This window comes from Triticum urartu, chromosome 3A, assembly GCF_056163025.1.
Source record: "Triticum urartu cultivar PI428250 chromosome 3A, HENAU_Tu73, whole genome shotgun sequence".
NCBI lineage: Eukaryota > Viridiplantae > Streptophyta > Magnoliopsida > Poales > Poaceae > Triticum > Triticum urartu.
The window spans coordinates 726,658,138-726,667,015 of NC_141875.1; positions in this window are offsets into that span (position 1 = coordinate 726,658,138).

Genomic DNA, 8,878 nt, shown 5'->3' on the forward strand with positions numbered 1-8,878 from the left:
GTGTTATGTCATTCTTGATAATTTCCCTTCGTCCTTCGTGATTCACAAGTTATCAAGAATGAGATATTTTAAATCCATCAATCTCGTCATTGGAGTTATCTTGGGTTATATTTCACCTAAAGCTTTCCCTAAGGATTGTTGCTAATTATGATGCTTATAAATGACCCAAGTTCTTCATTCATCCTTCCGGTGAAATAAGTTTCTCACCTCCTTGTTCATATCAACCCAATCTTTTGTTTTCCATTAGTGGCAGAATTTCACCTCATAATTTTGAGATGTTTTCCATAAGCCCACAACAAGCTTACTCTCTTCGTTGTTGGTTTTCCAACAACTCCGTTATAACCTTCTTGGAAGGGTGCTTTCCAACCTCATTTGTGGCAGAAGTTGTCATTTTCTTCTCCATTTTGTTATTCCAATGATATATCTTTTATTCTTCCTTCCGGAGGCATTGTGTTGTTACTCCCTTCTTCCCATCAACTCATTTTTTTCCAAGACCATATTCTTTTCTAGCTTATCCATTTAACCGGAGTGTTGTCGTAATTGATCTTATCATTCCTTGTACATCTCGTGTCAACCGAGGTGCTTGCATCTACTTCTTATCCATTGTAACATTTTTTTTCTTATGTCTTTCAGCCTACAAGGTTCTCGTAATGTTCCTTGTTCCTCTTTTCTACCGGTTTGTTTTCAATTTGTTCATCTTCGTTGTATTCTTTCTTTCTATTTGTTCAACTTTTCAAGGTTCTTTGGTTTCACTCATTGGTCAAAGAAGCAACTTAGTTTTACCTCTTCTCTTTCTCTTCCGTTTTTTTCCCGGTGCCATCCTAGATCTCGGGACGAGATCCTCTCATAGTGGTGGAGTGTTGTGATGCCCCGAGACTGATATGCCAGGTGTCTTCTAGTTATTCGCTGTTGTTGTCTTGTCATTCACTTGCGTGTTGCATCTTTTCATGTCATCATGTGCATTTCATCATCACGTTTTCAAAACTTGCATCTGTCCCGGTCTCCTCGTTCTTTCCGTTGTTTGTTCTGAGCCCGACCACACTTGCACGCGCCCGTGGCATGTCCGAAATAGTATTTTATAAGTGGCTGGAAAATGTTCTCGGATTGGGTTGAAAGTTGGCGTGTGGTCTTATTATAGTGTAGATAGACCGCCTGTCAAGTTTCATCGTATTCGGAGCTCGTTTGATAGCCCAACCGTTAAACTATAGAGACAATATAGTCGGTCAAATCGTCGGACGTTTTCGATATCCGGGACTACCGCCGGGCCTTTTCTTCTCTTCTCTGCTCTCAGACCACCTAGTTTCCCCTCCGCTTCGGACCGCACGATCGCGATCCGAGGGTCCAAAATGGAGCAAGCCCCTCTCCAAACCCTAATCCTAGCCCACCTACTATAAATAGACCCCTTCCCCTTCCAAATCGGGTCTAAACCTAGCCTAGCCCCTCCCCAAACCTCCAGCCACCACATCAACCTCGAAGCCCGCGCCGCTAACCAGATCCAACCACCCCCTCCTCATTTTCCGGCGCCCTCCACCTCACACCCGCCACTTGGCGCGCCCAGATTGGCTCAGCCACCGCCCGCAGCCGCCCGTGGCCACTCGCAGGCGGCTACGTGGCCTCTCCTCGCTTTTCCCCTGTCTCCCCGCACCGCTGTGGCCCGCTCAGGCTCGCGCAAGGCCCGCCCGAGCCCATCCAGGGCCCGAGCGCCACTCCGGCCGATCTGCATCGCCGTGCTGCTTTTCCTTGCTCGATCCCGATGAGGACAGGAGCGCCGCCGCCGACCTCTCGTCGCCGCTGCTTTCCCCTCATGCCCGTGTGCCTTTTCCACGAGACCGGAGCCCTCGTACCTAGGCGTCTCCGTCGACCCTGCTGTCGGCCGGCGACCTCGTCCGCCGGAGCTCGCCTTCGCCGGCCAGTAGCAGCAGCAACCAGTGCGGCCCTTCCTCCTCCTCGTCGCCCTTCACCTGGAGCTGTCGGAGTCACAAGAGGCCGCCAAGTCCCGCCGAGGTCGCCAGGGCCTTCCCCGACCTCGATCCGTCAAGTCCGCCGGCGGGAGCGGCCTTCACTGCTCAGATCCATCGATGCCTCGCCTCTGCTTCGTTTCAGTCGAGGACGAGCGATCCCTCGTCGTCTCGTTGACCGCAGAAGACCCGCACCTGGGCCGTGTCTCGCGTCAGGTCCACCAATCGGCCCAGCGGCGCCCGGCCTGCCTGGGCCTCTCCACCAACCGACTGGAGGTCAGCCCACTAGGTGAGGCCACCCCAGCGCCCCCCTTTTTTTCTTTCCCTGTTGGGCTTCCTGCTCAGATGCGGTCTCATGTTTTTTTCCCTTGGTCGGATTTAGCTAATTTATCCAGAGACTGTCAGTTTTGCAGAAACACCCTTGCACTTCATGTATATCCTAACTAATTAACCGTGCATCGGATTAAAACAAACTTTATATGTAAAATGTCTAGAATTTTTTCTAGTTTAATAATATCCAACTTCCATCCATGTTTAAAATGTTTAAACCGCTGTTTGTTTAAATTTGCTTAAATAACTTGTTAAAATGCTTTAATTCATAACTAAATAACCGTAACTCAGAATTTAATAAACTTTATATGTAAATGGGGTGGAAAAATGCCTAGTTTAACATGGTGACCTTACTTTGCATGTTTAATAACTCTAAAATTATGTTTAGGGCAGAACAGTACCAAACCTAAAATATGCATATGGGGATTTACCGGAATTGTTGTTCGTTGCTTCCGGCCTCATTTAAACTTGACTAGATAGGTAGTTTTACTTTGCTTCACCCTCTTGCCATGTTTAACAATATTTAATATTGTTGCGTACATAAACAAGATCGAACTAAATAAGTCACGTGGTGTTTCGTTAATATGCAACGGATTTGCATATTGAGCTCCACTTAATTTGTAGGGTTGTTTGTGCACTTTTCCATGCCATGCCTCATTAAACCGGACATGCATCATACTTTTTTGCGCATCGTGCCATGTTTATGTGATGATTGTTTACCATGATTGTTTGCTTCTTTGCGGTGTTGCTTCTTCGGATTGGTTCCGATAACGTCGTGTTGTGAGGATTCGTTCGACTACGTCCGTTTGTCTTCTTCATGGACTCGTTCTTCTTCCTTGTGGGATCTCATGCAAGATGACCATACCCTCGAAATCACTTTATCTTTGCTTGCTAGATGCTTGCTCTTTTGCTATGCCTATGCTACGATACCTACCACTTGCTTATCATGCCTCCCATTTGCCATGCCAAGCCTCTGACCCACCTTGTCCTAGCAAACCGTTGTTTGGCTATGTTACCGCTTTGCTCAGTCCCTCTTATAGCATTGTTAGTTGCAGGTGAAGATTGGAGCTTGTTCCTTGTTTGGAACATGGATATTTTGTTGGGATATCACAATATCTCTTATTTAATTAATGCATCTATATACTTGGTAAAGGGTGGAAGACTCGGCCTTATGCCTGGTGTTTTGTTCCACTCTTGCCGCCCTAGTTTCCGTCATATCGGTGTTATGTTCCCGGATTTTGCGTTCCTTACACGGTTGGGTTATAATGGGAACCCCTTGACAGTTTGCCTTGAATAAAACTCCTCCAGCAAGGCCCAACATTGGTTTTACCATTCGCCACCTATCCTTTTCTTTCCCTTGGGTTCTGCAGACTCAAGGGTCATCTTTATTTTAACCCCCCCCGGGCCAGTGCTTCTCTAAGTGTTGGCCCGAACCGAGTAGACTGCGGGGCCACCTTGGGGCAACTTGAGGGTTGGTTTTACTCGTAGGATGTCTCATCTGAGTGTGCCTTGAGAACGAGATATGTGCAGCTCCTATCGGGATTTGTCGGCACATTCGGGCGGCTTTGCTGGACTTGTTTTACCATTGTCGAGGATGTCTTGTAACCGGGATTCCGAGCCTGATCGGGTCTTCTTGGGAGAAGGAATATCCTTTGTTGACCGTGAGAGCTTGTGATGGGCTAAGTTGGGACACCCCTGCAGGGATTTGAACTTTCGAAAGCCGTGCCCGCGGTTATGGGCACATGGGAATTTGTTAATGTCTGGTTGTAGAAAATCTGAAGTTTATCTTAATTAAAATACATCAACCGCATTGTAGCCGTGATGGTCTCGTCTCGGCGGGGTCCGAGAAGTGAACACGGTGTTGGAGTTATGATTGACGTAGGTTGTTCTAGGATCACTTCTTGATCATAGTTTACCGCTCGTGCCATTGCCTTCTCTTCTCGCTCTCTTTTGCGCATATGTTAGCCACCAAATACGCTAGTCGCTTGCTGCAGCTCCACCTCATACCTTTTACCCTACCTATAAGCTTAAATAGTCTTGATCGCGAGGGTGTGAGATTGCTGAGTCCCCGTGACTCACAGATACTGAAGGAAATATGCCCTAGTGGCAATAATAAAGTTATTATTTATTTCCTTATATCATGATAAATGTTTATTATTCATGCTAGAATTGTATTAACCGGAAACATAATACATGTGTGAATACATAGACAAACTTAGTGTCACTAGTATGCCTCTACTTGACTAGCTCGTTAATCAAAGATGGTTATGTTTCCTAACCATGAACAAAGTGTTGTTATTTGATTAACGAGGTCACATCATTAGTTGAATGATCTGATTGACATGACCCATTCCATTAGCTTAGCACCCGATCGTTTAGTATGTTGCTATTGCTTTCTTCATGACTTATACATGTTCCTATGACTATGAGATTATGCAACTCCCGTTTACCGGAGGAACACTTTGTGTGCTACCAAACGTCACAACGTAACTGGGTGATTATAAAGGAGCTCTACAGGTGTCTCCAAAGGTAGATGTTGGGTTGGCGTATTTCGAGATTAGGATTTGTCACTCCAATTGTCGGAGAGGTATCTCTGGGCCCTCTCGGTAATGCACATCACATAAGACTTGCAAGCATTGCAACTAATGAGTTAGTTGCGGGATGATGTATTACAGAACGAGTAAAGAGACTTGCCGGTAACGAGATTGAACTAGGTATTGGATACCGACGATCGAATCTCGGGCAAGTAACATACCGATGACAAAGGGAACAACGTATGTTGTTATGCGGTCTGACCGATAAAGATCTTCGTAGAATATGTAGGAGCCAATATGGGCATCCAGGTCCTGCTATTGGTTATTGACCGGAGATGTGTCTCAGTCATGTCTGCATTGTTCTAGAACCGTAGGGTCCGCACGCTTAACGTTACGATGACAGTTATTATGAGTTTATGCATTTTGATGTACCGAAGTTAGTTCGGAGTCCCGGATGTGATCACGGACATGACGAGGAGTCTCGAAATGGTCGAGACATAAAGATTGATATATTGGATGACTATATTAGGACACCGGAAGGGTTCCGGAAGAGTATCGGATAAAACCGGAGCACCGGGGGGTTACCGGAACCCCTCGGGGGGTTAATGGGCCTTATGGGCCTAAAGTGGAGAAGTGGGAGGGGCTGCCAGGGCAGGCCGCGCGCCCCCTCTCCCCCTGGTCCGAATTGGACTAGGAGGGAGGGGCGGCACCCCCCTCTTTCCCTCTCTTCTCCACCAATCCTACTTGGACTAGGAAAAGGGGGGGAGTCCTACTCCCGGTAGGAGTAGGACTCCTCCTGCGCCACCATAGGGCCGGCCGAACCCCTCCCCCTTGGATCCTTTATATACGGGGGCAGGGGGCACCTCTAGAGACACAAGTTGATCCACGTGATCGTTCCTTAGCCGTGTGCGGTGCCCCCTGCCACCATATTCCACCTCGATCATATCGTTGTAGTGCTTAGGCGAAGCCCTGCGTTGGTAGAACATCATCATCGTCACCATGCCGTTGTGCTGACGGAACTCATCCCCGAAGCTTTGCTGGATCAGAGCCCGGGGAGCGTCATCGAGCTGTACGTGTGCTAAGAACTCGGAGGTGCCGGAGTAACGGTGCTTGGATCGGTCGGATCGGGAAGACATACGACTACTTCCTCTACGTTGCGTCAACGCTTCCGCAGTCGGTCTGCGTGGGTACGTAGACAACACTCTCCCCTCTCGTTGCTGTGCATCACCATGATCTTGCGTGTGCGTAGGAATTTTTTTGAAATTACTACGTTTCCCAACAGTGGCATCCGAGCCTAGGTTTTATGGTTTGATGTTATATGCACGAGTAGAACACAAGTGAGTTATGGGCGATATAAGTCATACTGCCTACCAGCATGTCATACTTTGGTTCGGCGGTATTGTTGGATGAAGCGGCCCGGACCGACATTACGTGTATGCTTACGCGAGACCGGTTTCCCCGACGTGCTTTGCACATAGGTGACTTGCGGGTGACTGTTTCTCCAACTTTGGTTGAACCGAGTGTGGCTACGCCCGGTCCTTGCGAAGGTTAAATCGGAGTCAAATTGACAAACTATCGTTGTGGTTTTGATGCGTAGGTGAGATTGGTCCTTGCTTAAGCCCGTAGCAGCCACGTAAAACTTGCAACAACAAAGTAGAGGACGTCTAACTTGTTTTTGCAGGGCATGTTGTGATGTGATATGGCCAAGACATGATGCTAAATTTTATTGTATGAGATGATCATGTTTTGTAACCGAGTTATCGGCAACTGGCAGGAGCCATATGGTTGTCGCTTTATTGTATGCAATGCAATCGCGCTGTAATGCTTTACTTTATCACTAAGCGGTAGCGATAGTCGTGGAAGCATAAGATTGGCGAGACGACAACGATGCTACGATGGAGATCAAGGTGTCGCGCCGGTGACGATGGTGATCATGACAGTGCTTCGGAGATGGAGATCACAGGCACAAGATGATGATGGCCATATCATATCACTTATATTGATTGCATGTGATGTTTATCTTTTTATACATCTTATCTTGCTTTGATTGACGGTAGCATTATAAGATGATCTCTCACTAAATTATCAAGAAGTGTTCTCCCTGAGTATGCACCGTTGCCAAAGTTCGTCGTGCCCAGACACCACGTGATGATCGGGTGTGATAAGCTCTACGTCCATCTACAACGGGTGCAAGCCAGTTTTGCACACGCAGAATACTCAGGTTAAACTTGACGAGCCTAGCATATGCAAATATGGCCTCGGAACACAGAGACCGAAAGGTCGAGCGTGAATCATATAGTAGATATGATCAACATAACGATGTTCACCATTGAAAACTACTCCATCTCACGTGATGATCGGTTATGGTTTAGTTGATTTGGATCACGTGATCACTTAGAGGATTAGAGGGATGTCTATCTAAGTGGGAGTTCTTAAGTAATTTGATTAATTGAACTTAAACTTATCATGAACTTAGTACCTGATAGTATCTTGCTTGTTTATGTTTGATTGTAGATAGATGGCTCGTGCTGTTGTTTCGTTGAATTTTAATGCGTTCCTTGAGAAAGCAAAGTTGAAAGATGATGGTAGCAATTACACGGACTGGGTCCGTAACTTGAGGATTATCCTCATTGCTGCTCAGAAGAATTACGTCCTGGAAGCACCGCTGGGTGCCAGGCCTGCTGCTAGAGCAACACCAGATGTTATGAATGTCTGGCAGAGCAAAGCTGATGACTACTCGATAGTTCAGTGTGCCATGCTTTAAGGCTTAGAATCGGGACTTCAACGACGTTTTGAACGTCATGGAGCATATGAGATGTTCCAGGAGTTGAAGTTAATATTTCAAGCAAATGCCCGGATTGAGAGATATAAAGTATCCAATAAGTTCTATAGCTGCAAGATGGAGGAGAATAGTTCTGTCAGTGAGCATATACTCAAAATGTCTGGGTATAATAATCACTTGATTCAGATGGGAGTTAATCTTCCAGATGATTGCGTCATTGACAGAATTCTCCAATCACTGCCACCAAGCTACAAGAGCTTCGTGATGAACTATAATATGCAAGGGATGAACAAGACTATTCCCGAGCTCTTCGCAATGCTGAAAGCTGCGGAGGTAGAAATCAAGAAGGAGCATCAAGTGTTGATGGTTAACAAGACCACTAGTTTCAAGAAAAAGGGCAAAGGGAAGAAGAAGGGGGACTTCAAGAAGAACGGCAAGCAAGTTGCTTCTCAGGAGAAGAAACCCAAGTCTGGACCTAAGCCTGAAACTGAGTGCTTCTACTGCAAGCAGACTGGTCACTGGAAGCGGAACTGCCCCAAGTATTTGGCGGATAAGAAGGATGGCAAGGTGAACAAAGGTATATGTGATATACATGTTATTGATGTGTACCTTACTAGAGCTCACAGTAGCACCTGGGTATTTGATATTGGTTCTGTTGCTAATATTTGCAACTTGAAACAGGGACTATGGATTAAGCGAACACTGGCGAAGGACGAGGTGACGATGCGCGTGGGAAACGGTTCCAAAGTCGATGTGATCGCGGTCCGCACACTACCTCTACATCTACCTTAGGGATTAATATTAGACCTAAATAATTGTTATTTGGTGCCAGCGTTGAGCATGAACATTATATCTGGATCTTGTTTGATGCGAGACGGTTATTCATTTAAATCAGAGAATAATGGTTGTTCTATTTATATGAGTAATATCTTTTATGGTCATGCACCTTTGAAGAGTGGTCTATTTTTGATGAATCTCGATAGTAGTAACACACATATTCATAATGTTGAAGCCAAAAGATGCAGAGTTGATAATGATAGTGCAACTTATTTGTGGCACTGCCGTTTAGGTCATATCGGTATAAAGCGCATGAAGAAACTCCATACTGATGGACTTTTGGAACTACTTGATTATGAATCACTTGGTACTTGCGAACCGTGCCTCATGGGCAAGATGACTAAAATGCCGTTCTCCGGTACTATGGAGAGAGCAACAGATTTGTTGGAAATCATACATACGGATGTATGTGGTCCGATGAATATTGAGGCTCGTGG